This window comes from Lithobates pipiens, unplaced genomic scaffold, assembly GCF_037356315.1.
Source record: "Lithobates pipiens isolate NorthernLeopardFrog02 unplaced genomic scaffold, aLitPip1_a1.2 Scaffold_11, whole genome shotgun sequence".
NCBI classification, from domain to species: domain Eukaryota; kingdom Metazoa; phylum Chordata; class Amphibia; order Anura; family Ranidae; genus Lithobates; species Lithobates pipiens.
In genome coordinates, this window is record NW_027507696.1 from 15,163,929 (window position 1) to 15,190,896 (window position 26,968).

Genomic DNA, 26,968 nt, shown 5'->3' on the forward strand with positions numbered 1-26,968 from the left:
CTTACAATCTGGCAGTTTAAATGTGTCTGTACACATTCAGTGTACATAATGCCCCAAGAAATCTGATTTCCTGTTTTTGTGAAGTCAAATATTAAGCATCCTCCACATTCAGTATGAGTTTCATTATAAGTGAGATGCTCACCTAGTCTTATCCTCATCTAAGGACATGCAGATAGTGCATCTGATGGTGATAATGAAAGAGAAAATAATCAATGACATGGGGAAACAAATGGCAATTTCTTCAAGACAGAGAAAGGTATGAATGTGCAAATATACTAAAGTTATTGCATTGTATATAGTTTAACATTTGTCGCTGCAAGGGCTGTTTATTTTTTTAATCTTTATGCACATATTTTAGGACTGAATTTAAACTAAAACCCCCAATATTATATATTTTATGAAAGTTTCTGAAATCAGAGACCCTGCAGAATAAATAGTGGTAGTTGCAATTTTTATGTCACACACTATTAGCACAGCTATTTTCAAACACATATTTTCAGTAAAAAAATATGCTAAAGTACATTTTTTATAAGATATAAAAGTTGGATATGCATCAAATAAATAAACATCAAACTTGTCAAGCCTTAAATTTTGTGTGTCTGTGAAACAGCTACAAACTCTGGTACTCAAAATTGCCCATAGGTGATGCCTTAAAAGTCCTTGCAGGTCATCAGTTTAGATTTAACCATAAATGATGGCCCTAGATTTATTTCTCACTCTGGTGTGCATGGTTATACTTAATATGTCTAGTATAATTGTCACTTTCATATGAAGGTCCACCAGTTGTGTATTTGTTTATTTGTTTGTATGTGCATGTATGTTACATTATGGTGTGTGTATACGTGATCAGGCAGCTGTAAAGTAAATTGGCAGCTGAGAATGTGTTTAAAGTCTGTGCTTCTGCATCAATTGATCTATACAATAATTGGTCCAATGGAAGGCATGCTATGTACATATAGAAAATTTTAATATTTTGCTACTGTAACACCCAATACTGGTCATTATTTTTATAATTAAGAAGCAATTTACCAAATGTAGTATTTGTAAACACATATGATACACTAAGGCAGCATTTATCAACCTTTTTAACACAGAGGAACCCTTGAAATAATGTTCAAATATCAGGGAACCCCTTCTTATATTTATTATATCTACAGCTCAAGGTACATTAGTGTAAATAGTGAGCTGAGATATAATAATAAATACAGGTATGGAAAAAGGAATACTTTGAGTATTTTACAACCACACAACGACACAATTATTTTTAGTAATAACAATGAAACTAAAGGCCAGATAAGAGTGACTGACCGGTGGTCAGTGGAAAAATGCCCCCTTAGATAAATGCCCATTAGAAAGGCACGCCCCTTCGCATTGAAGGCTAGTACAGTTTCCTTTATATTGGTGGTCAGTGGAGAATTGCTCCCGTAAATTAGTAGTCCGTGGGAAAAGGACCACTGTACATTAGCGATGAATCAGAAAAGGGCCCCTCCACACTGAAGAGTTGTGAGAGAAGGGGCCCATTACACTGATGGTCAGTAGGAAAAATGGCCTTTGCATTGGTGGCCAGTAGGAAAAAATGCCTAATGCTAAAAAAAAAAAAAAAAAAAAAAAAAAAAAAACAGGAGTCAGTGGTAGCTTATCTGAGAGGCAGATATAGCCCCTTGCTTAAAGAACCTCTAAAAACCTCTCTAGGAAATCTAGAATTCCACAAAGCCCTAGTTGGAAAAGGCTGCAATAAGAATAAGAGGTAATTAAATACATAGGAAATGTTTAGTATTGTGGTTGACTCTTTGATAGAAGAACATGGTTTGATAGACCTTTAACTCTTCCGCCTAAATTGTTAAATATATTTACACAAAAGAAATTATGTCAGGCAGCCAAGAAAATTACCACAATGTCCAGGCTGCATGTCCTAAGTCCTGTCAGAAAATATGTCTTAAAAATAAAAAGCATATTTTGCTTTATTTACTATATATTGCATTCATTTAGATGTAGCCTCAGCTTAGCATTGAGGTCTGCATTAACAGTTTCTGTAAGACATTCTATCATTGTGATAACTGGGGTAGCACAGTGCTTTGTCTATGTACATAAACCTACTATGTAAATGCCTGTTACATACGTATCACTTACTCAACCTTCTGCAATTACATGAACTGAAAAGAATAAGCTCTCCTATGAGATTGTTTCCACTGAATGCATTGGATGCATTTTATACATTTTAAAATGCACACAAAATGAATGTCAGAAAAAACATTGTTTTAAATAGAAATCATTCACATCATCACATTGGGAGACATTTATCAATCCTGTTGCAAGGGCAAAGCAATGCTAAACAGGAGCAGTAATGCAGCATACACAAGATCGGATTATCCGCCAGTGTGTGGGCTCTGGCGGACTTTTTGTTCCCAAAAGTCCGGAGGACTTAGAAAGAAGTTTTGACTAAAAATTGTCTGCCAGACTCGGCAGTCCGGCAGACAATCCGCCCGTCTGTGTGCTAGTCCGCCGGACTTTTGAAATGAACGGACTTGCCCACACACGGAGAAAAGTCAGTTCATTTTGAACGTGGCTCCAGGTAGACAGAAATAGCGGAGGAAGTGCATGTCACCGCCTCCATCAGCCAGATTGACACCTTGCTAGCCCCGTCACCTGGTATGGATTTAAAGGGGAAGCCCTACACCGAAAAAGTGGCGTGGGGGTCCCCCCAAAGTCCATAGCAGACCCTTATCCGAGCACGCAGCCTGGCCAGTCAGGAAAGGGGGTGGGGACAAGCGAGCACCCCCCCTCCTGAGCCGCACCAGGCCTTGTGCCCTCAACATGGGGGGGTGCTTTGGGGAACAGTCCAGGAGGATGCTGGGACTGTGACATCATGAGGGGCAGGGTCACCATGTGGCATCACCCGGTGACCCCGCCCCTTGTCCCTATATAAGTCACCGCACAACGCGTCCCCAGCATTACGGCCGGAGAGAGCGTTGTGTCAACATTGGAAGAAGAAGAAGAAGAAGAAGCAGAAGGCGGCGACAGTGACAGTAGACCGGGCCAACGCTAGTAAAAGAGCTGGAAGAAGAAAACGGAGGCCCGGCAAGAAGAACCGAAGAGCGAGACAAGACCCCCGAAGAGCAGGACAAGACCCCCGAAGTCGGAAGAAGACCCCCGAAGTCGGAAGAAGACCCCCGGATGGCGGCAGCGACGAAAGAGAAAGCCAGGTTCCTCCACTAGTAAAAGAGCTAGCAGAAGATAGCGGAGGAGTCTGGCGAGAATACCCCCGAAGACGGAAGAAGAGAAGACCCCCGAAGCTTTCTAATAAAGTACCTGTGTTGTGTTTTTTTTTTTTATGTACACTTTTTTCCCCAGGTGAATGGTGCCCTATACTCATTCACATAGGGTGGGGGGCCGGAATCTGGAGGCCTCATTATTAAATAGTGCTCCTAGATTCTGATAAGCCCCCCACCCGCAGACCCCGACAACCGATGGCCAGGGTTGTCGGGAAGAGGCCCTTGTCCTCATCAACATGGGGACAAGGTGCTTTGGGGTGGGGGGGGCCGCAAAGCACCCCCCATTCTGAGGACATGCGGTCTGGTACGGCTCAGGAGGGGGGGTGCTCGCTCATCCCCATCCCCTTTCCTGACCGGTCGGGCTGCGTGCTCGGATAAGGGTCTGCTGTGGACTATGGGGTGACCCCCACACCGTTTTTTCGGCGTAGGGGTTCCCCTTTAAATCCATACCAGGTGACGGGGTTAGCGAGGTGTTAATCTCGCCGATGGAGGTGGTGACATTCACTTCCTTCGCTAGTTCCGTCTACCTGGAGCCACGTTCAAAATGAACGGACTTTACTCCATGTGTGGGCAAGTCCGTTCATTTGAAAAGTCCGGTGGACTCCCGCAATAATCTGGCGAATTGTCCGCCGGAAAAGTCCGGTCGTGTGTGGGCAGGTCCGCTCGCGAAAGTCCGGCAGGTTGTCTGCCGGACTAAGTCCGACGGATAGTCCGATCATGTGTACGCGGCATAAGACACACTGTGAGATTGATTTATCACTAGGCTATAGCCTCGTACACACGATCGGATTTTCCACAGACAAAACCTCAGACTTTTGTCCAAAGGCGTGTGCCTGGATTCTGTCTTGCATACAAACGGCAAGGAATTGTGGGACAACAAGCACAAACATAGTGACGTAATACATGATTTTTCAGCTCTTTAGCACCATCCTTTGGGCTCCTTCTGCTAATTTTGTGTTAGTAGAGTGTTGATTCATGCTTTTTTTCATTTTGCGCTTTTCACTTAGCGCTTTTCAATTTGCACTTTTCATTTTGCACTTCTCAGTTTGTTTCTGAATGGCCATTCGTCAACCAGACATGTTGCGGAATCGGAGGCAATAACGTGTTATTATTGGCCTTGGAGTTATTGCTTTGACCCAAGTCCAGTCCAGGAACAGGAGGAGGAGGAGTTCTTGCACCAAAAATTGGTTTCTTAATTGTCACCAATTATGTCATATGCCTTTGCTGCAGGAGCTCCAGGAGAATAATTCAGATGTTTTTTGGAATTATCTCCAGGTGACGGACCCCTGCATTCACCAACTCTTGCCAATGTTGACCCCCTATATTAAGAAACGGGACACATGCATGAGGCTTTTATTTTAATTTTTGTTTGATAAATAATGATTTGATTTGTTATATTTTCTATATTTTTGGATGCATAGAATGCACTTTTTGGTTAAGTTCTATTGGCAGATAGCATGTTTAATTTTATTTGTTTTCTTTGTTTAATGCAGAATAAAACAAATTGTGTAGAATAATACTTGGCTATGTGCTTTACTTCAAATTACATTTTGGGAGTAGGCAGTTACATTTTAAAAAATACAATTTAAAATTGACAAGAGACACCCGCATAGTATCTTTGATCTTAAAAACTACGTCATAATGGAGTTGTGGTAACTTGCCCCAAACCCTAAACAAGCACCTTCAAATTCCCAAGTTTCATATGAAATTTGTACGGTCAGTAATTGCCTCTCTGAGAAAAGTGGAATTCTTTGCATCTGTAGACATTCAAAATGCTTGTCTATATAGTCCCATTTAACCACGGTATCAGTGCTTTCAATTCTTCGCTGTAGGACAAACACTTTCAGTTTTTTGCACTACCCTTTGGCCTAGCCTTGACTCCCAGGGTATTCACAAAGGTACCTGCATCCCTTCTTGCCCTCTCAAGAACTCAGGGCATTCAGGTCACAGTGAATTTGAATAATTTTTTTCTGAAGGACTCTTCCTCCTCCTACTTATCTGCAAACATCCATAAGCCCTTGTACACACGGTCGGAGAATCCGTCGGAATGTATCCTATCGGACCGTGTTGTCGGATAATCCGACTGTGTGTGGTATGCATCGGACTGATTCCGTCGGAATATCCGTCGGACCCAATTTTCCAACTTGTTGGAAATATTTTCCGACCAACTGGTTCGATCGGACATACTCTGATCATGTGTAGAGAATTTAGATCGGACCAAGTGCCACGCATGCTCAGATCAAATTCCTACATCAAAGCTATTGGCTACTAGCCTGAACGTAGTCCCATCGTAACGAAATTACGACATTACGTTCTGAATGATCGGATTTTTCGACAACTTAGTCCGACGTGTGTATTCAACAGTTTCGGACAAGATCCGACGGGCAAAATTCGACGGACAAAATCCAACAGATTTGGTTGTCGAAATCTCCGACCGTGTGTACAGGGGCTTAGACTATTCAGGTGCTATAGGCTTTCGGTTGTATAATACATTTTCAAAAATCTTCAACCTTCCCTCCACATGGAGTACTTGAGCCTCATTTTAGACACAGCCCAATAAAGGTTTTTCTTCCAGAAAACAAATTGGCCTATCTCAGATCTCATGATCGGGCTTAAAATAAAAGCGGCATTCCTCTGTAAGGTTCTCTACGGGAGTTCTGGGCCTCATGGTGGCCTACTTTGAAACTGTTTCATTTGTCCAATTCCACCCAAGGTCCCTTCAACACCACCCCTTATTTGCATGGAGCAAACAAGCTCCTTCCCTTGACTTCACTATGCTTTTGTCCAGTTACGCAAAGAAGTCCCTAGCCTGGTGGATTTTGAAACCCAACCTTAACAATGGAGAAGTCCTTTCTTCCATATCAGTGGAAGTGGAAGGTAATATTGACAGATGTCAACCTCTTGGGCTGAGGTGTGTGTTCCAATCTCTCAAATTTCAGGGAACATGCATAGTCACCCAAGCAAGCCAAACATTCCATCAGCATCTTGGAACTCGTAGCAATAAATATGACTCTGCACCACTGGACTCCCCTTTTTCAGGAACAACAATTCAGGGTGCAAAAAGACAATGCCACAGCTGTGACCTAGTTCATGTAGTTGTAGTTCATTCAGACTCAGGGCTCTGTGTCTAAATGACCCGGCTGTGTTGACGGAGCCCCACATGGCCACGCTGCTTTCAAAAACTGACAGCTAGTGCAGGGAACTTCCTCCCCATACTGCTGCCACAGGGAGGGGGGAGGGGGCATTGAGCAGCGGCTGCAGCACTGGGAACATGTTGAAAGGCTGGCCGTAGGCCAGCCTGTATTTGTAGGAGGAGCCTGAGAGGGCTATTTAAACCTCCTCCTCTGTCAGGGCCAGTGTTGTCGGGATCTCTGGGTGATGCCGACACTGCTGGCTTCTTGCTGAGTGAAAATCACGGGTCACGTTGGGGTGGGGGGTGCGAGGCACTACCGAGGATACCATCCGCCCGCCACCCACCCCCTCTTCACTCTGATCCCCTTCTGTTCTCCCGGGGTGCCCGGTGGGGGAGGGGGGGTGTGGTATCGGCGTGCCCGCCAGCTTTTCTCCTAAGCTGATCCAACGCCACGTGGGGGGCGCCCGCCTGCTTTCTCCCGGTGGGGGGTGTGTCAGCTGCCTTTCGCCGCCAGCAGATCTGGGGGGCCGCCCCCCTGCTTCTCCCGGTGTTTCCGCCGGGGGAGGGGGGTGATCGGCCGTATTTTTGTCCTCCACCTGCGCTGTCACTTCAGCTCTCCTGCTTGCAGCCGCCCACTTCTCTCGGTTTCCCGCCGGGGGAGGGGGGGGGTGATCGGCCGTCCTCCAACCACACTTTCCCCTCGGCTCTCATGCTGGCAGCCCGCCTCCTCCCGGTATTCCCGCCGGGGGGAGGGGAGGTGATCGGCCGTCCTTCACCCACACTCTCCCCTCGGCTCTCCTGCAGGCAGCCCGCCCGCATCTCTCTGTATTCCCGCCGGGGGGAGGGGGATGTTCGGCTGTCCTTCTGTCATCCACCCACACTCTCCCCTCAGCTCTCCTGCAGGCAGCCCGCCCCCTCCCCCCGGTATTCCCACGGGGAGGGGGGGGGGAAGCGGTCATCCTCCACCTACCTTACGATCTCCCCTCAGCTCTGGGTGGCCAGTGTGCAGCCGCCCGGCGTTCATGGAGGGGGGAGGGGGGGGGTGTTCATCCATCTCCTCGCACCACTTCCTGGGCTCAGTCTCCCCCCCCCTCCCCAAAAGTAAGGAGAAATAATCAATAAAATAAAACAGGATGGAAAGATAACCATGGAGGGTTCTATCTAAGCATTTAAGTATATTTGGTTTTACTTGCATATGCTACTGTATTGGATGGTATGGTTTCCATGCATTACATGGCATAAGAGAGGAACCTTCCAAAGGGGTATGGAGAGGATATATAAACGCCATAATCACACTAGACGCGTAGAGCAAGTGTTTAGAGATTAAATCTACACTTGTTTTCAGTCAGCTTTTTCCGTCATGGCGTTCTGTTCAGCATTTTCCGTCATGGCGCTCTGTCCAGCTTTCTCTGTCATTGCGTTCAGTCCAGCATTTCTGTCACAGCGTTCAGTCCAGCATTTCTGTCACAGCGTTCAGTCCAGCATTTCTGTCACAGCGTTCAGTCCAGCATTTCTGTCACAGCGTTCAGTCCAGCATTTCTGTCACAGCGTTCAGTCCAGCATTTCTGTCACAGCATTCAGTCCAGCATTTTTTCCGTCACAGCGTTCCGTCCAGCATTTCCGTCACAGCGTTCCGTCCAGCATTTCCGTCACAGCGTTCCGTCCAGCATTTCCGTCACAGCGTTCCGTCCAGCATTTCCGTCACAGCGTTCCGTCCAGCATTTCCGTCGCAGCGTTCCGTCCAGTTTTCTGTCCAGCATTACTGTCATAGCGTTCTGTCCGGCATGTCTGTCATAGCGTTTCTGCCCCTGGATGCCTGTCATAGCGTTCTGCCCCAGGACTTCTGTCATAGCGTTCTGCCCCAGGACTTCTGTAATAGCGTTCTGCCCCAGGACTTCTGTCATAGCGTTCTGCCCCAGGACTTCTGTCATAACGTTCTGCCCCAGGACTTCTGTCATAGCGTTCTGCCCCTGGACTTCTGTCATAGCGTTCTGCCCCAGGACTTCTGTCATAGCGTTCTGCCCCAGGACTTCTGTCATAGCGTTCTGCCCCAGGACTTCTGTCATAGCGTTCTGCCCCAGGACTTCTGTCATAGCGTTCTGCCCCTGGATTTCTGTCATAGCGTTCTGCCCCAGGATTTCGGTCATAGCGTTCTGCCCCAGGATTTCGGTCATAGCGTTCTGCCCCTGGATTTCGGTCATAGCGTTCTGCCCCTGGATTTCGGTCATAGCGTTCTGCCCCTGGATTTCGGTCATAGCGTTCTGCCCCTGGATTTCGGTCATAGCGTTCTGCCCCTGGATTTCGGTCATAGCGTTCTGCCCCTGGATTTCGGTCATAGCGTTTTGCCCCTGGATTTCTGTCATAGCGTTTTGCCCCTGGATTTCTGTCATAACGTTTTGCCCCTGGATTTCTGTCATAACGTTTTGCCCCTGGATTTCTGTCATAGCGTTTTGCCCCTGGATTTCTGTCATAGCGTTTTGCCCCTGGATTTCTGTCATAGCGTTTTGCCCCTGGATTTCTGTCATAGCGTTCTGGCCCTGGATTTCTGTCAGTGTTTCACCCCAGGATTTCGGTCACAGTAGTCCGCCCCAGCATTTCTGTCACAGGGGGCCGCCCCAGCATGCTTCCAGCTTTTCTGTCCTAGCATTATGCCCAAGCTTTTCTGTCTTTGCGTCTCTACCCCAGTGTTTCTGTCATAGTGTTCTGCACCAACTTTTTCTGGCTCAGCGTTCAGTCACAGTGTTCTGGCTCGGCATTCAGTCGTAGCATTTCGGTCATAGCGTTTCTGCCTCAGGATTTCTGTCTTTGCATTTCTGGCTCAGCGTTCAGTCTCAGCGTGTTTTTGGGCATTGCATTTCTGGCCAGGATTCTGCTGTTGCGTCGCTGTCTCAGTTTTTCTGTTATAGCATTTCTGCCCCAGGATTTCTGGCACTGCATTTATGCCTCAGCGTTTCAGTCTTGGTTGTCGCTGTCATTGCGTTTCTGCCCCTGGTTCTGTCTCTACGTTTCTGCATCAGCATTAAGTTTCAGCGTTTTCTGTCATGGTGTTTTTCATCGTGGCGTGTTGCGTTTCTGTCTCAGCGTTTCTGTCTTTGTGTTGCTGCCAGCATGTCTGTCATAGTATTTCAGTCTGAGTTTCTCAGAGGGGCGTCGTTTACTCATGGCATACTCTGGTAGTCTTTTGTCTTTGTTGATTGTCATGTCCCATCGTGTCTGTGTCATGTTTTGTGCCTGGGTCAGGTAGCTAGGGCTCACACTTCAGGATCTGTCACGTCCATAGATCCATACGGGCTGAGGTTTTTCGTTTGTTAATTGATTGTTGTCCACAATCTTCTCGCCCGTATACCATACGTCATATGTTGCATGTTCATTCACCACATCTATACGACTACCCACCACGGCCTGTGGGTACACTAGCCCTGAGTTTTTCAGTTAATTACCTGTCTCTGCGCTGCAGGTTACTCGGGCTCACTTACCACTTACATGGGGGGGGGGGTCCGTCGTCAGGTTCTTTTACGCGCAATGGTCTTGTCTTTTCTGCTCATGTTTCATTCTTAGTTAGGTAGGGGGGTATTGTTGTTCTCATGTCTGGTTGTCTGTCATTTCTGTAGTTTGTGTTTCAGGTTGGGCCGTCTTGGCATCCATACCGATATCAACCATGCTTGCACTCACTTCTTTCAGCCCGGCTATTGTTGGGGACTAGTTGATTGGTGCTGAGGTCATTTCACCACTGGGATCACCCTTGGGTCATAAGCAGTCGCAATTTTTCTTCAGTTAATGTCCTGTTGTGTTGAGGCCCTGGTTACCGCCCAGGGATGTATAGTCTCTCAGGGTGTGTGCTAAGCCACGTCCCCATGACGGTCCTTAGGTGGTAGGTTGGGCAGATGTCATAATGATTCTGGATTCCACTCTTGGCTCTGATCTTGTCTAACTTAGTGCCTGGAGTTCTACTTGGGGACATCAGTCCAGTTGTTTTCCGATCCCCAGCTTGTTCCAAGTAGGGGGGGGCTTGGGTATGTCTGTATCATGCCATGGGACTATTCCCCCGGGAGGTAGTCTGGCCCTCCTTGGTTCAGGATTCTGACTCAGCTGTTCGATCAAATATGGTGGGACCGGGGTCCTGTGTCTGGCATGGTTTCTCCATGTTTGACAATATTATTGCCATGGTACATGGGCCTTTCTGCTTACTCAATCGCATCCATCAGGTATCCAGCCTTTGCACTCCTACTAGTGGTCTTTTTGCCACTTACCCTCTTGGGGGGTGGGGGTATGTCTCTGTGCTATTTCACTGGTGTTCATTGAGGTATTTCGCCATCATTTGCAGGGGTTCCTCGGGCCAGAACTTGTTCCTTTCCCCTCACGTATCCTCTCATTTCACGAGCAGTTCATTCTCCGGTCTGGGTATCGCGGGCATTAGGCTCAATTCAATCTTTCAGGGGATGTTCAGTTGGGTTCGGGGTAGTGTCGCAGGTTCGATAGGGGGTTCCTTCTCGTCACCAAGTCAGGAGTCGGTATGTTCTTTTGCCACAGCGAATACTTTCCGGTTACTTGCTGGATACGTACTGCTGCCGTCCGGGAGCACACCTTTATCCGTGATGGTTCATTACCTTCCCTTCTTCACCTAAATTTTGTGTCTTTTTGCCCTCTTTTCAGGCATACTGACCAGTTAGGCCAAGGCACACCTCAGGCCTTGGTTCTTAGGAGTATCGCATTTCCCGCTTGAAGACTCTGACTACAAGTTGAAAGGCTGGCCGTAGGCCAGCCTGTATTTGTAGGAGGAGCCTGAGAGGGCTATTTAAACCTCCTCCTCTGTCAGGGCCAGTGTTGTCGGGATCTCTGGGTTCCCACCCACCCGTTCCCCAGTTTTCTTATATTCTCATAGCATATTGTTCTTATTCTTACATTCAGGGTATGCCCTCTTTTCAGGCATACTGACCAGTTAGGCCAAGGCACACCTCAGGCCTTGGTTCTTAGGAGTATCGCATTTCCCGCTTGAAGACTCTGACTACGAGTTATATGTTTCACTCTAAAATCGGGTGGAACATGTAACATGTTCCCAAAGCTGAACTTATCCTTTAACATGCCACAACCTTGATCCTAACCCAGAGGAAGGCAATCTAGGTTTCAAGCAATGAAACTAAAAATCACATTTTGCATCTGGCTCTAACAGTCATACCTGGGACTGTCGTAGTCCTATAAATTCTTATAGGTAGTTCCACAACAATTGTAGTGACAAGGTTGTCTACCCTTGCCTTAACCAAACACTAAATAAAGCCATTAAGTTGCTAGTGGTTAATAACATTTCCCAGCTACTTTGTTCTGTTTATCAACAAAACAGCCAGATTCCCCTCAACATACATAGAAGGCTGTATCCTAGATGAAGTCTGCTATTGACTGTAAATGGAAACCCAACAAAACATGTAAAACATTGCCTTGCACAAAAAAAGGCTGATTGAAGTAAAGAGAGCTTTACTTTACAAAGTTAACCTCTTCCCACTGACTGCACACATATAAGCAACATCTTGGGGTGCGGGCTTTAATGCCAAGCAGTCGCATATATCCTTCTGTATCTATATAAAGATTTTACTGTGCTTAGAGTGTGCTCCCTGCTTGCTCCCAGCACAGTAACTGATGTGTCACTGAAAGCTCCCGATGCGTTGTGACAGCCAATTGCAGTGGTCAAATGATTGGCATTCCGATCCACTTAAAGGGCCGAGAAGTGGTTAACATGCTCTTCCTATTTCATAGATGAACATCTTTTGCTTGTTTATTATACCTAGGTTTACCAAGTACCTGTTTAAATATAATCTCTCATTGCTGCTCTTTCGTGGCTGAGTCAAGCCAGTGTAAACTTTGGGGGGGAGATTTACTACTCTGGTGCAGCTGTGCATGATAGCCAATCAGCTTCTAACTTTAGTTTGTTCAATTAAGCTTTGACATTAAAACCTGGAAGCTGATTGGTTTCTCTGCAGAGCTGCCCCAGATTTTGCATGCTTTTAGTAAATCAATCCCACTGCTCTGTTTATTCTTAGCCTGTTTGCAGCCTGTACTGTAAATGCAGACAAGGAGTAAGAACATGGAAGGTATGGACATGGAAGGCATCTAATACACATACTTGTTTGATTCAGTGTTTGATAGCTTAATAAAAAAAAAAAAAAACAATTCCATCCAGGGCTGGTGCAAGGATTTTTGACACCCTAGGCGAAACCTCATTTTGTCGCCCCCACTTTGGCTCCGCCCCTGACTCCACCCCCTTTGCCCCTGTAACACATGTGACTTGACACATACACTGACCTATCTGACACATACACTTGCCTACCTGACCAGGGCCAGTGCTAGCCTATTTTGTGCCCTAGGCAAGACCAGCTAATTGGGGGGAGGGGAGAGGGGGGCTAAGAGAGAGGGGGACTGAGAGGGGGCTGAAAGAGAGGGGGTAGGAGGAAGGGCCGAGAGAGGGAGGCTGAGAGAGGGAGGGCTGGCTAAGAATGGAGGGAGGGCTAAGAGAGGGGGGCTGAGAGTGATGGGTGGTCTGAGAGTGACGGGTGGACTGAGAGAGGGGGGCTGAGAGAGAGGTAGAAGGGAGGACTGAGAGAGGGGGGTTAAGAGAGTGGGGGCTGATAGAGACAGGTGGGCTAAGAGAATAGGGAGGGCTGAGAGAGAAGAGAGGGGGGCTGAGAGAGAGGGGGCTGAGAGAATAGGGAGGGCTGAGAGAGGGAGGATGGCTGAGAGAGACTGGTGGGTGAGAAAAGAGGGGGGCTTAGAGATAGGGGGGGCTGAGAGTATAGGGATGGCTAGGAGAGGGGGGGTGATCGAGGGGGGCTGAGAGGGGAGGGGGGCTGAGAGGGGAGGGGGCTTAGAGGGGGAGGGGGCTTAGAGGGGGAGGGGGCTTAGAGGGGGAGGGGGCTTAGAGAGAGAGGGGGCTGAGAGTATAGGGATGGCTAGGAGAGGGGGGTGATCGAGGGGGGCTGAGAGAGAAGGGAGGGGGGCTGATCAAGGGGGGCTGAGAGGTGAGGGGGCTTAGAGAGAGAGGGGGCTGAGAGAATAGGGAGGGCTGGGAGAGGGAGGATGGCTGAGAGAGACTGGTGGGTGAGAAAAGAGGGGGGCTTAGAGAGAGGGGGGCTGAGAGTATAGGGATGGCTAGGAAGGGGGGGGTGATCGAGGGGGGCTGAGAGGGAAGGGAGGGGGGCTGATCGAGGGGGGCTGAGAGGGGAGGGGGCTGAGAGAGAAGGGAGGGGGGCTGATCGAGGGGGGCTGAGAGGGGAGGGGGCTGAGAGAATAGGGAGGGCTGATAGAGGGAGGATGGCTGAGAGAGACTGGTGGGTGAGAAAAGAGGGGGGCTTAGAGATAGGGGGGCTGAGAGTATAGGGATGGCTAGGAGAGGGGGGTGATCGAGGGGGGCTGAGAGAGAAGGGAGGGGGGCTGATCGAGGGGGGCTGAGAGGGGAGGGGGCTTAGAGAGAGAGGGGGCTGAGAAAGAAGGGGGGGCTTAGAGAGAGGGGGAGGACTGAGAGGGAAGGGAGGGGGCTGAGAGAGAGGGGGAGGAGGAGTTGAAAGGAGATGAGAGACCCCTAGCCCTGCTCCTGTAGTCCCACCTCTGTCCCAGTCTCTGTCTGCAGGTGTATGACACACAGTACCTTCTATACCATGATGCCAGTCTCCTACTTCGATCCGTCCAATTCTAGCGGCTCCCGCTGCAGCCTGCGCCTCCTGCCTGTCCTATGTGACAGCTCTGTTCCCCCAGTGAGTGGTGAGCCTGTCATCCAGCTTCGGAGAGGAACTTGGAGCAGTCCGTGCTCTGGAAGCATGGGGTACACTGCGCGCACTTGCCTCCTGGGGGAGGCGGGGTCAGGGGGTGATGTCACGGAGGAGGCGGGGCCACAGTGGAGCTCTTCTTCCGAGTCCCCGACTCTCCGGCTTATCTGCTCTCTGCCAGCCCCTCGCTGTTCACGGCCATGTAGCGATGGATGCCCGGCCGCCCACACCTCCCCAACTTCACACATTAGAGAGCGCCCTGAGGTTTTTGGACCTGTGAAACTCAATGGCTTATAGAAGAGCAGAGAGGGGGGATTACTCGACTGGAAACACATAAGAGCGGAGAGCCAGGGCGGGGGCACTGCGTGACATGGCTCTGTGGAGGACAGTGTAAAATAGCCAGCAGCCGGTCGCCCTAGGCGGCAGTGCGCCCTAGGCGGTTGCCTAATCCGCCTAGTTGTAGCACCGGCCCTGATTCCATCTCAACTAGCAGAGAGAAGAGAGGCATGCTCCTCCTCTGACCTAGTCAATTTTTTTTCATTTATTTTTTTAAACACAACGCTTCCTTGTTTTTAATATAAATAATCATAACACATAACAAAAATATACGATTTTATGTTCAGCGCATAGTCTGATAATAAAAGTTAAAGCAAACCTATGTTTCCCTATGCAGGGCAAAACAACAGGTAACCCCCCCCCAGCAGTACATACCTACCTTTCCCTCGCCCCACCACTGTTTTATTCAATGGCTGGGAGCAATGAAAATGTCTAGTTATTGCAGTTATGGTGGAGTAAATGACCCACTCCTTGTGGCAGTGCTAGGCCAATCACATTATGTTTTTTACAACATTTGGAGAGAGAGGGAAATGGGACTTTAAATGAGGCATGTCACTGAATGAATACTTTAATTACATTTATTTATAAAATACAAATCACATCATGAAATGTGTCAGTCTGGGATATAGGACAAAGTAAAGTATGATACACTTGTTTACATACACTTCTTTAAATATACAGTTATTATACAGAATAGAATGCAACATGGTTAACAATGCAAATGCATAGACACACTCATCCATTCATAAAGTCAATAAACATAAGCAATTGCTCATGGTGTCTGGGCATCGGTTGGATATATACTTGACGCACGTTTCATGGCTCATACCAATCATCAGGAGTAAAAATGCTCTGAAATTAAATCAAGGATATCTATGAATATGGGATAACCTTTATACGGAGAACTATCTCTCAAATAAAGGGAGGCCAACTTACAATCCGGCCCAGGCTATGTCCAGGGGATGCAAAGGACAGGAACATTGATCTCCCCCGGGGCTGAGGTGAGGAATTGCATACGAATCAAGGACAGCAGCTGGGTGGAGACCAGGTGACCATATCACGACCATATGTGTCTGATGTATGCTTAACAGTCCATACTGCTCTGCAAGGATATAGAGATAAAACTTTGTAAAATAAATTTACTATTAGTGGGACAAATCCATACTTGTAGATAAATTAAAAAATAGTATGCAATGATGTAAAATGTAATAATTGAGTAGACTGCAACCGGAGGGAATGTGTAATGTATACCCACTGTGGGTGAATACAAGGCAAACCCACCATATGGTGGTAAACTAAAAGATGTATGTAAATCTAAGTTACCTTGTGTATAGTTCTATGGCTGTGGACATGCCGGAAGTCCGGCTTGTGTAAATGTGAAATGGTCAGCTGGCTAACCCAGACAGCTTATATCCCCAGCAAAGTGCGGATCCCCACCAAACGTCACGAAGCTCCAATTGGTGGAAAAAGAAGAGGAAAAACAGCTCCATGTTCAGGTGTGTGAACACACCGAGCAGAGCAAATAATCATGACACCGATGCACAGGAGGCAGGACCCCGCCCCCACCCCTATGCAAGGGGATGGTGGGGGATGGTGGGGGAAGGGAAGAGAAATGCCCCATCACCCCCCCCCCCCATCCCCCCAGCGACACTATGCGACACAATATGTTCACAGCTAGGGATGACTGAACCAGACAAAGTTTGGTTTACAGGCAGTTTGGCAAACCCAGCAAAAAGTCTGCTAACCCTGAAATTATCAACAAGCCCTATTCAAGTCTATGGGAGCTTCTGTACCAATGAGAAAAAAAAGTTTTAAAAATAGCAATCAGTACAAAGAGGGTCTTTTAATGTGATCACAAATCATTTAGCGAACATATAGTATTATCAGTGTCTCAACAAATTTCACTGGAAATGTTAAAAATCTTAATCTTAATCTTAAAAATGTTGTGTAATTTCCAAGCCAATGCTATGATTTCAGGATGCACAGAAGTGATGTAATCTTTAAGCCTATGACCCTACCACATACCAATAAACCTTATATAAAACAAACAAATTTTTTGACAGAAAATGAAAGTTCTAACTTTACCTACCCTGTTTCCCCAAAAATAAGACCTAGCATGATTGTCGGTGATGGCTGCATTATAAGCCCTACCCCCCAAATAAGTCCTAGTTAACCACTTTCAGACCGGACCATTTTGCTGGTAAATGACCAGAGGTCTTTTTACACTTTGGCACTGCGCTGCTTTAACTGGTAATTGCGCGGTCATGCAATGTTGTACCCAAACAAAATTTGCGTCCTTTTCTTCCCACAAATAGAGCTTTCTTTTGATGGTATTTGATTGCCTCTGCGATTTTTATTTTTTGCGATATAAACGTAAAAAGACCGCAAATTTTGAAAAAAAATGATATTTTCTACTTTTTGTTATTAGAAAAATCCAATAAACTCAATTTTAGTCATACATTTAGGCCAAAATGTATTCAGCCACATGTCTTTGGTAAAAAAAAAGTCAATAATTGTATATTTATTGGTTTGCGCAAAAGTTGTCACATCTACAAACTAAGGTACGTTTTCTGGAATTTACGCAGCTTTTAGTTTACGACTGCCTATCTCATTTCTTGAGGTGCTAAAATGGCAGGGCAGTACAAAACCCCCCCAAATGACCCCATTTTGGAAAGTAGACCCCCTAAGGAAATTGATAAGAGGCATGTTGAGCCCATTGAATATTTTATTTTTTTGCCTCAAGCGATTGAATAATGACAAAAAAAAAATTTTTTTTTTTTTTTTACACAAAGTTGTCACTAAATGATATATTGCTCACACATGCTATGGGCGTATGTGAAATGACACCCCAAAATAAATTCTGCTGCTTCTCCTGAGTACGGGGATACCACATATGTGGGACTTTTTGGGAGCCTAGCCGCGTACGGGGCCCCGAAAACCAAGCACCGCCTTCAGGCTTTCTAAGGGCGTACATTTTTGAGTTCACTTCTCACTACCTATTACAGTTTTGAAGGCCATAAAATGCCAAGATGGCACAAAACCCCCACAAATGACCCCATTTTAGAAAGTAGACACCCCAAGCTATTTGCTGAGAGGCATGTTGAGTTCATGGAATATTTTATATTTTGCCACAAGTTGCGGGAATATTACAAACTTTTTTTTCTTTTTTTTTTTTTTCACAAAGTTGTCACTAAATGATATATTGCTCACACATGCCATGGGCATATGTGAAATGACACCCCAAAATAAATTCTGCTGCTTCTCCTGAGTACGGGGATACCACATATGTGGGACTTTTTGGGAGCCTAGCCGCGTACGGGGCCCCGAAAACCAAGCACCGCCTTCAGGCTTTCTAAGGGCGTAAATTTTTGAGTTCACTTCTCACTACCTATTACAGTTTTGAAGGCCATAAAATGCCAAGATGGCACAAAACCCCCACAAATGACCCCATTTTAGAAAGTAGACACCCCAAGCTATTTGCTGAGAGGCATGTTGAGTCCATGGAATATTTTATATTTTGCCACAAGTTGCGGGAAAATTACAAACTTTTTTTTTTTTTTTTTTTTCTTCACAAAGTTGTCACTAAATGATATATTGCTCACGCATGCCATGGGCATATGTGAAATGACACCCCAAAATAAATTCTGCTGCTTCTCCTGAGTACGGGGATACCACATATGTGGGACTTTTTGGGAGCCTAGCCGCGTACGGGGCCCCGAAAACCAAGCACCGCCTTCAGGCTTTCTAAGGGCAATACAGTTTTGAAGGCCATAAAATGCCAAGATGGCACAAACCCCCCCCAAATGACCCCATTTTGGAAAGTAGACACCCCTAAATTTAGGGGTACACTAGTGAGACTAGGTAATAAATGGCGGGTGCCCTGAAACTATAAAAAAAATAACTAACCAATCAGCGTCACCTGTAACAGTTATATGGTGATCACTGGTGAAAGGGTTAACTAGGGGGCAATCAGGGGGCTTTATGCGGTAGTATATGGGGGTCCCTGGCGCTATAAAAAGCTGCGGCGAACCTAAATACCTACCTGCCTAACTAGCGTCACCTGTGACACTAATACAGCGATCAGAAAAACGATCGCTTATTAGGCTGGGTTCACACTGGAGCGATGCGGGAACGCCACGAATGCGCGGCGGGTTCCCGCATCGCATGCCTCCCGGCGGCAGTTCACACTGCCCTATGCGAACTGCTGGGAGTGTCAGTGAAATGTTACTGACACCCCCAGATCAGTTCGCATATCGCAGTGCGATCTGCAAACTCGGATCGCATGGTGTGAACACCCATGCGATCCGATTCTGCTGCGGGCCAAAAAAAGGGTCCCGTGCGAATTTGCGGCGGGTGCGGCGGGTGTGGCGGGTGCGGCGAATGGCTGAACTCGAATCGCACAGAGATCGGATGTGATTTGCACTGCAGTGCGGTGCGAATCACATCCGTTCTCAAACCGCTGCAATGTGAACCCAGCCTTAGTGACACTGGCGACGGGGGGTGATCACGGGGTTAAACCTTTATTGGGGGGGTTAGGGGGGTACCTTAGAACTAAAGGGGGCTAACCCTAACTGCCCTAACAGTTATTAGTCACAAATGACACCCGCCGGGTGATCAGGGGGTTAAACCTTTATTAGGTAATAAATGGCGGGTGCCCTGAAACTATAAAAAAATAACTAACCAACCAGCGTCACCTGTAACAGTTATATGGTGATCACAGGTGAAAGGGTTAACTAGGGGGCAATCAGGGGGCTTTATGCGGTAGTATATGGGGGTCCCTGGCGCTATAAAAAGCTGCGGCGAACCTAAATACCTACCTGCCTAACTAGCGTCACCTGTGACACTAATACGGCGATCAGAAAAATGATCGCTTATTAGGCTGGGTTCACACTGGAGCGATGCGGAAACGCCACGAATGCGCGGCGGGTTCCCGCATCGCATGCCTCCCGGCGGCAGTTCACACTGCCCTATGCGAACTGCTGGGAGTGTCAGTGAAATGTTACTGACACCCCCAGATCAGTTCGCATATCGCAGTGCGATCTGCAAACTCGGATCGCATGGTGTGAACACCCATGCGATCCGATTCTGCTGCGGGCCAAAAAAAGGGTCCCGTGCGAATTTGCGGCGGGTGCGGCGGGTGTGGCGGGTGCGGCGGGTGCGGCGAATGGCTGAACTCGAATCGCACAGAGATCGGATGTGATTTGCACTGCAGTGCGGTGCGAATCACATTCGTTCTCATAAACCGCTGCAATGTGAACCCAGCCTTAGTGACACTGGCGACGGGGGGTGATCACGGGGTTAAACCTTTATTGGGGGGGTTAGGGGGGTACATTAGAACTAAAGGGGGCTAACTCTAACTGCCCTAACAGTTATTACAGTCACAAATGACACCAATGCAAAAAAAAAAAAAAAAAAAAATGACATTGGTGTCACTGTGACTGGGGGGCAGGGGTAATTGGGGGGGTGATCGGGGGGTAAAGGGGGGGTGTGAGTGTGCCTGGCATGTTCTACTGTGTGTGTAGAGTGTTGGTGCAACTTACTGATCCGCTCTCCTCCGTGTCGGAACGAAAAATACCGACACGGAGGAGAGAATACATCACTTCCTCTCCTGTGTTTACATTACAGGAGAGGAAGTGATGTCACCGGGGATTTCTATTCGTCGGGAGCGATCGCGAGGGGGTGGCCATGAATGAATGGCCGTCCCCTCGTCCGGGATCGCTCCCGTACGAATACCGACCGCCGCAGGCACCGGGCGGGGGCCCGATCGGGCCCCCGACCCGCGGGAGGCAAGGGACGTACATGTATGTCCTTATGCCTGCCCGTGCCATTGTACCGACGTACATCGGCGTGCGGCGGTCGGCAACTGGTTAAAGTCCTTGTAGGTCTTATTTTCAGAGTAGAGCTTATTTGGGGGGTAGGGCTTATATTGCAGCCATCACTGTCAATCACGCTAGGTCTTATTTTCGGAGAAACAGGATAGCACAAGCGTATTACAATTGTAACTGTGAATGAAAATCACATTCACATTTAGAATTGTGTTCATTCAGATAGGAAATGATCATCGGTTTGTGCCCATTAACCATTAGAAAATTGAACAAATATGTCAAAAACAACCACTTCAGAATGAAATTTTAACTATCTATGGCCACCTTAAAGCAGAATTCCCCTCAAAAAAGGGTTTTCAAAATGTGTGGGTTCTTACACACCCATCCTGTAACTGAGTTACAAGTTTTTGTTACTGGTAGTATAAATTTTTAGCAGTACCCACTTCCGCAATGCTTGAGTAGGCAAGGATGGCATTCATTGCGCCACCCCCTCCCCTCCCCTCCTGCCTTCTTCTGGGACACATCACATGTACAAGGAGGCTGCAAGACAATTCACAAAGCACCACGCCGACTCATGCATGTGCAGTGGGAAGCTGGCTTTAGTTCCTAGGAAGTTAAAGCCAACTCCCATATCCAAGATGGCAGTGTCGGCGATCCAGAGCAGTAAGACGAATGGGCCAGGGAAAGACAGCATTGGACCCAAGGCAGCTGCGCTGTTAAAGTGATAATATACAGTGAATGATATGTGGTAAATTACCTAATATATCCGCATGTACAATGGACAATGACTAATAATAAATCAATATGTGGCACACATATACCATATATAAATGAATGAATAATGAGTTAATGTTCTATACTTATAAACAATTAGTAAACAACAAAAACGTGGAAAAAAATGAATAGATAAAAATAATGACAAAGTCCTCTAAAATAATATAGTGCTCTGTGAAGTAAACAAGAAATAAACAATAAAGTGACTTTCTTTCTTCTGTGCAAAAAAAATAAAAATAAAAATAATGACAAAGTCAGATGAAAAGCGATTCACAGTCTTCTGAAGAATGCTTCGCAATCTTCCAAAAAAAGTACTAGATAATAAAGTGCTCCGTGAAGTAAATAAAAAATAAAATGGAAAGTGACTTCCTTTCTTCTGTGCAAACACTATATAAAGTACAGTGTGCTTTTTTTTTACTGGTGACACACTTCCGTGCTGTGCACTGTGATGATGGATTGCCTCTTACCTCAAAGCTGTGGGATAACAGCATGTGTGTTTTAAACACAGATGGTACTTGGTAGTGGTCAAAACTCCTATGCTTTTCAGAGGACTTTGTCATTATTTTTATTTTATTTTTATTTATATATATTTATTTACTTTTTCCACTTTTTTGTTCTTTACTAATTGTTTATAAGTATAGAACATTAACTCATTATTCATTCATTTATATATGGTATATGTGTGGCACATATTGATTTATTATTAGTCATTGTCCATGGTACTTGCGGCTGCACTATGTTTCATTGTTAATTTTCCTTGTGGTTATGGTATGACCTCTCAGTGCTTTGCAGCAGTTATTTAGTTGTAGTTTTTTCTTTGATACAGCGCGGGAATACCTACTTGATAACTGGTAAGTTCCTGTTTTTTTTAAAAGAGAGCAGCTACAGTATTTTTAGATACTGACACAAAAAATCAAGCTGAAGTTCCTCTTTAAGTACTGTATGTAGTCTTTCAGACGGCTGTACCTCTTGATCCAATTTAGTGGGTGTTTTGGAGGAAGCCAGAGGAGATGACCAAATGACCAGTGTTCTGGAGGAAATCAGAGGAGATGACCAGAACAACTTTCTCCCAAGCTTTATTCCAGGCTAGAAAGGTTATTCTAATAGGTTGGAAGCCTTCTATGCCACTGAGCGTGACTTTTCCCAGGAATGGGAAATACTCACCTCATGGAACATTACATATACCCACACAGGGGGATGGAAGGCAAGTTTGAGAGACTCTAGGCCCCCTGGCTTGACACACCTGGACTAAGTGACCCATATGGGCATTCTCTCCTCATGGAACGTTGCATATACCAGCACAGGGGGAACGTAGGAAAGTTTGAGAGACTCTGGGCTCCCTGGCTTGACACGCCTGGATGAAGTGACCCATATGGGTAAGTCTCTCCTCATGGAACCTTACATATACCTGCACAGGGGAAACGTAGGCAAGTTTGAGAGACTCTGGTCTCCCTGGCTTGACACACCCGGACTAATTGACTCATATGGGTATGTCTCTCCTCATGGAACATTACATATACCAACACAGGGGGAACGTAGGCAAGTTTGGGAGACTCTGGGCCCCCTGGCTTGACACACCCAGACTAAGTGACCCATATGGGTATGTCTCTCCTCATGGAACATTACATATACCAGCACAGGGGGAACGTAGGCAAGTTTGAGAGACTTTGGGCTCCCTGGCTTGACACACCCGGATGAAGTGACCCATATGGGTAAGTCTCACCTCATGGAACGTTACATATACCAGTACAGGGGGAAGGTAGGCAAGTTTGAGAGACTCTAGGCCCCCTGGCTTGACACACCCGGACTAAGTGACTCATATGGGTAAGTCTCTCCTCATGGAACGTTACATATACCAGCACAGGGGAATCATAGGCAAGTTTGAGAGACTCTATGCTCCCTGGCTTGACACACCCGGATGAAGTGACCCATATGGGTAAGTCTCTCCTCATGGAACCTTATATATACCTGCACAGGGGAAACATAGGAGAGTTTGAGAGACTCTGGGGCTCCTGGCTTGAAGTCCTAAGGAACTAGAAATGATGAGATTGTTACAATGTCTTACAAAATAAGATTGCCACAGGGATTATAGACTGTAGGCATGTTTTAATTTCTATGTTATGCTCACTAACTCTTATATCTGTATAGATGTTTGATTCTGTTGAATATCTCATTCATTATGATTTGGAGATGGAATGTGGTACTGTTGGCCCCCTAGGGGTGGGCTTTCTTTAGAAGTAAAGTAATGTCTAATGTGATGTGCACACCTGTCTATTCTATGTGACAAGTATACACTGGGTGTTGTTATATTTTCAATAAAACCTTTTCTGATATAAAAAAAAAAAAGTACTGTATGTAATTATGCACTATTGCTAAAACTTCTCATATACAGGTAAATTAACTTTCTAACTACTGTATATTTAAAGATGCATAGTAAATACAATACATAGTGCATACATAGTTTAAGAGCATTTAACAAAGTCATGACTGTATACTGTATATACAAAGATTCATTTTGTGTGTGGACATTCTCTGTTCCTTCAGTAAATCAGCCTATATACTGTATGTATACAGGCATGATGTGGTCTCAGCATGGTTTATGCAGTTGCATGAATCACTGTGGCAACTAGCACAGTGCTCATTTCTTCTACAAAAACCTTGGTGGGATCACAATCTCTTGAAGTAGATACTGGAAATAATTTCAGATAACATCAGCAAGAATAATTGGTAAATTCAATGTCATAGATATTCATCAAAAGAAGACACTTCACCTAAAAAAAGGTTTGTTGAAGTAGACATAGTTAAGATAATTGAGAATGTATGCAAAGTACATTAAATCAGTTTTTTTTCTCAAAATATCTCATATCTAAATTAAGAAGTGAAAAGTGGAACGGGAATGTAAGTAGTACTATTTTTGGCACTCTAATTGGTCAAAAACTTTATTTTATGAAGGGATGGATACTATAAGGAGGTCTTTACATATCAATAAAGAGGCTGTAATATTGTACAACTTGCTAAACCTGGTCTCAAGGCTGATTCTGAGTTCCAGTAGACCCCCATGTACATGCCTATATTCATAATCACACCTGTTTATGAGACACAGCTTAGAAAAATGTTAATTCTTAACCTGATTTAATAACACGATTATGTTGTTTAGCTTAGGTGTTGGTTTAATGTCAGGTATTAACAGCACTATTATTTTGTATAACTGTATTGCTATCATTTGCACATTAGTATACCCTATTGCAAATTTTACAAACCCAATACAATGTTTTGTGAAACAGATAGCAAAATAAATCATATTACATTCATTCTTCTTCCTCATTATAGTGGTACCACTGAAAAAGAGGAATGATACAGCTCTTTAATAACATTTTTCATTATCACTGGAATTAGTATAATAAATAATTCCACAGCTGCAACATATACGGAAACATCATCTGAGGTTATTGTACAATGTCATATCATGGTGTGGGGTGGGGGCACAGTGTTTGATACCAACACAAAAACTTTACAGTGTCTAAAAATGACTCACCACCACAAAACCCATGCGAGAGTAAGAAAGACATTGAAATCTATGCAGCTTCTTCCTGAGTACACTGTCATGTTTTCACTAATCCAATCTACCTAATACAGATAATGGATCTAGATTTACTTTACCAATATTGTTTAAATTGCTACACAAATCCTATCCTGCCCTGTAAACACAAAATTGCTAAATTATAATAAATTTTAATTTGTTTTAAAATGCAGCAGTACCTTTGACAACAGATTAAGGAATTTGTTAGGTATAATGCCCCATACACACGGTCGGAAATTCAGATGGAAAAAGTCCAATCGGATTATGTTGTCGGAAAATCCGATCGTGTGTGGGCTCTATCAGAATTAGAACTTTGAGAGCTTTCGCGGAGCGGATCGGAGAGGATCGGATGTCAGCAGACATGTCACCGCTGATATCCGACGCTCCATAGACCTGAATGGAGCACCCATTCAGATCCGCCTAAAAAACTGACAGGCAGAATCTGAACGGCCCGCACATGTGAAAGAGGCCTGACAGAGGTTTGTGGACCACAAGTAACAAAAGTAACAGAATTTTCATTATTTCTGTAAATACATAGGCATATTTATCAGCAGGTGCAATTCATTTTTATTCAGCATTTTCACTTGAAAAGATTTTCAAGGTAAAACATTGCTATATACAGTATCTACTATAGATACATATGTACTAGAAGGCTATTTTTCTTAAGTTTTAATTCTAATTGCTCTGCAGTGGTAAAATGTACTTTCCAGCTAGGCAGCGTTATGCAAAGTTTCTAACCAAACAGAATTTAATTCCTGCCTAACATTAACTAGTCTTAAAAGTGTCCCCTCCGCCCTCTTGCTACTTATCCTGACTAATCCGTTTAAAAAAGATGTATATGCTTACCTATTTTACAGCCCGCTCTGGTCGGGTCACATGATCCAGCTACCCAGTGATCGCCGCAGGGGGCAAGATGCAGCACCAGCAACAGCTAGGACATGGGTGTCATTGTTTGTTTTTTTGATCAGCCAGCTGACTTCACAAAAAAAGATCCATCCATGGCCAGATTCAGTCACAAATTTCCCCACTGTGATTTAGGCCCTGTCTGATATGAAACCTTCAGCAGGTCAGGCTAGAACCTCAAAATAATATTGGACTACCTTATTTAAATCTGTAAGTAATGTAAAAACATTTTTCATGGAAGGTGGGGAAATAGTAATGCCAACATGCCTAGACCATGAACTAGAGGAACGGGCTGTTGTCATCAGCTGGCTCTCAGCACTATCAAGGGTTAGGGTTTTATCTAATTTCAGAGACTATTGGCCTCTCACTCATTAATCAAGACACTGGTACTGGGAGTTTTCTATGTAGCTCTCCCTGTTTGCTCCCCACCGTTAGATGGGGTAAATCCATGGAATCTCTCTGTGCTTCAGAAACCTTCTTTAGAGAGCCCATTAGAGACATTCCTTTGTCTACTCTCGCCTACAAGGTGGTATTACTTCTAGCCATCACCTCTGCAAGGCAAGGGCTGAGCTGGAAGCTTCATCTTGCAAGGAACTGTCCTTTTTTAGAGATAAGGTGGTGCTGAGGTCTAGGACTTTCATTTAGCTTCAGAAGTTTGCCCAGTTTACATTAACAACCCTGCATGTTTGCTTCACCAGGACAAGCATGCCCTTCTAATTAAAATTGAAAATGAAAAAATGAAAATAATAATAAAATGTGTAAAAACTTGTATAGGGGCTTGAAATATATTTATGTAGGACTTTGCAAGCAAGGAATGGCAAACCATTCCTTTTATGCAGCCAATAAAGTACTGGCAGAACCAGACAGGCAGTGGTTACTAGTTCTCCGTGCCATTGTTTTCTCAGGACTTTTTATGGCATTTTCTAGACTTGACACTTTTTTGAGCACTGCATGACTGTGACAGCATGGATCAGGCAGTGGTAGGCTACATGTGATAAGGGCCATTTTGTTTGATTCATATTGATCGTACATGTTTTATAGGTATCAAACTGCCAGGACATTCCTACATTTGTTACATATTTATGACCTTTATGATAAGTAGACTATACTAAAATAATTGCATTTATCAATTGAACCTGTTATATGCTGCATATCAATGAGAAACTGTTGGCAGATGTTTTTCTATACTGGGAGCAGCATGTCTGCCATGTCATGGATTGTTGACTACGTAATGCAAAGTAACTGATGTTTTTTAAAGTGAGCTTATATAACCAAAAGCTGTGCATACAGCTTTTATATACTAGCTACAGTCCTTGTGAAGCCATGCAAGCTACATATATAGACATTAGCCATCTTCAAGCAGCACACGTTTTGTCCATACCAAGCTTGTGACC

The 26,968-nt window shown here is 45.4% G+C and overlaps 1 protein-coding gene, 1 long non-coding RNA gene and 1 gene segment (V, D, J or C); all 3 read left to right on the forward strand.

Annotated features, from left to right (window-relative positions):
* The window catches only part of LOC143960253 (immunoglobulin heavy constant mu-like), a 140,827-nt gene that overhangs the window by 66,372 nt on the left and 47,487 nt on the right, over nt 1-26,968 (forward strand).
* The window catches only part of LOC143960247 (uncharacterized), a 181,753-nt gene that overhangs the window by 524 nt on the left and 154,261 nt on the right, over nt 1-26,968 (forward strand). The gene's annotated exons all lie outside the window — the stretch shown is intronic.
* Nucleotides 130-4,789, forward strand: LOC143960277 (uncharacterized). Its single transcript, XR_013270291.1, has 2 exons — nt 130-256; nt 4,318-4,789. It is a non-coding gene; the product is annotated as an uncharacterized LOC143960277 (long non-coding RNA).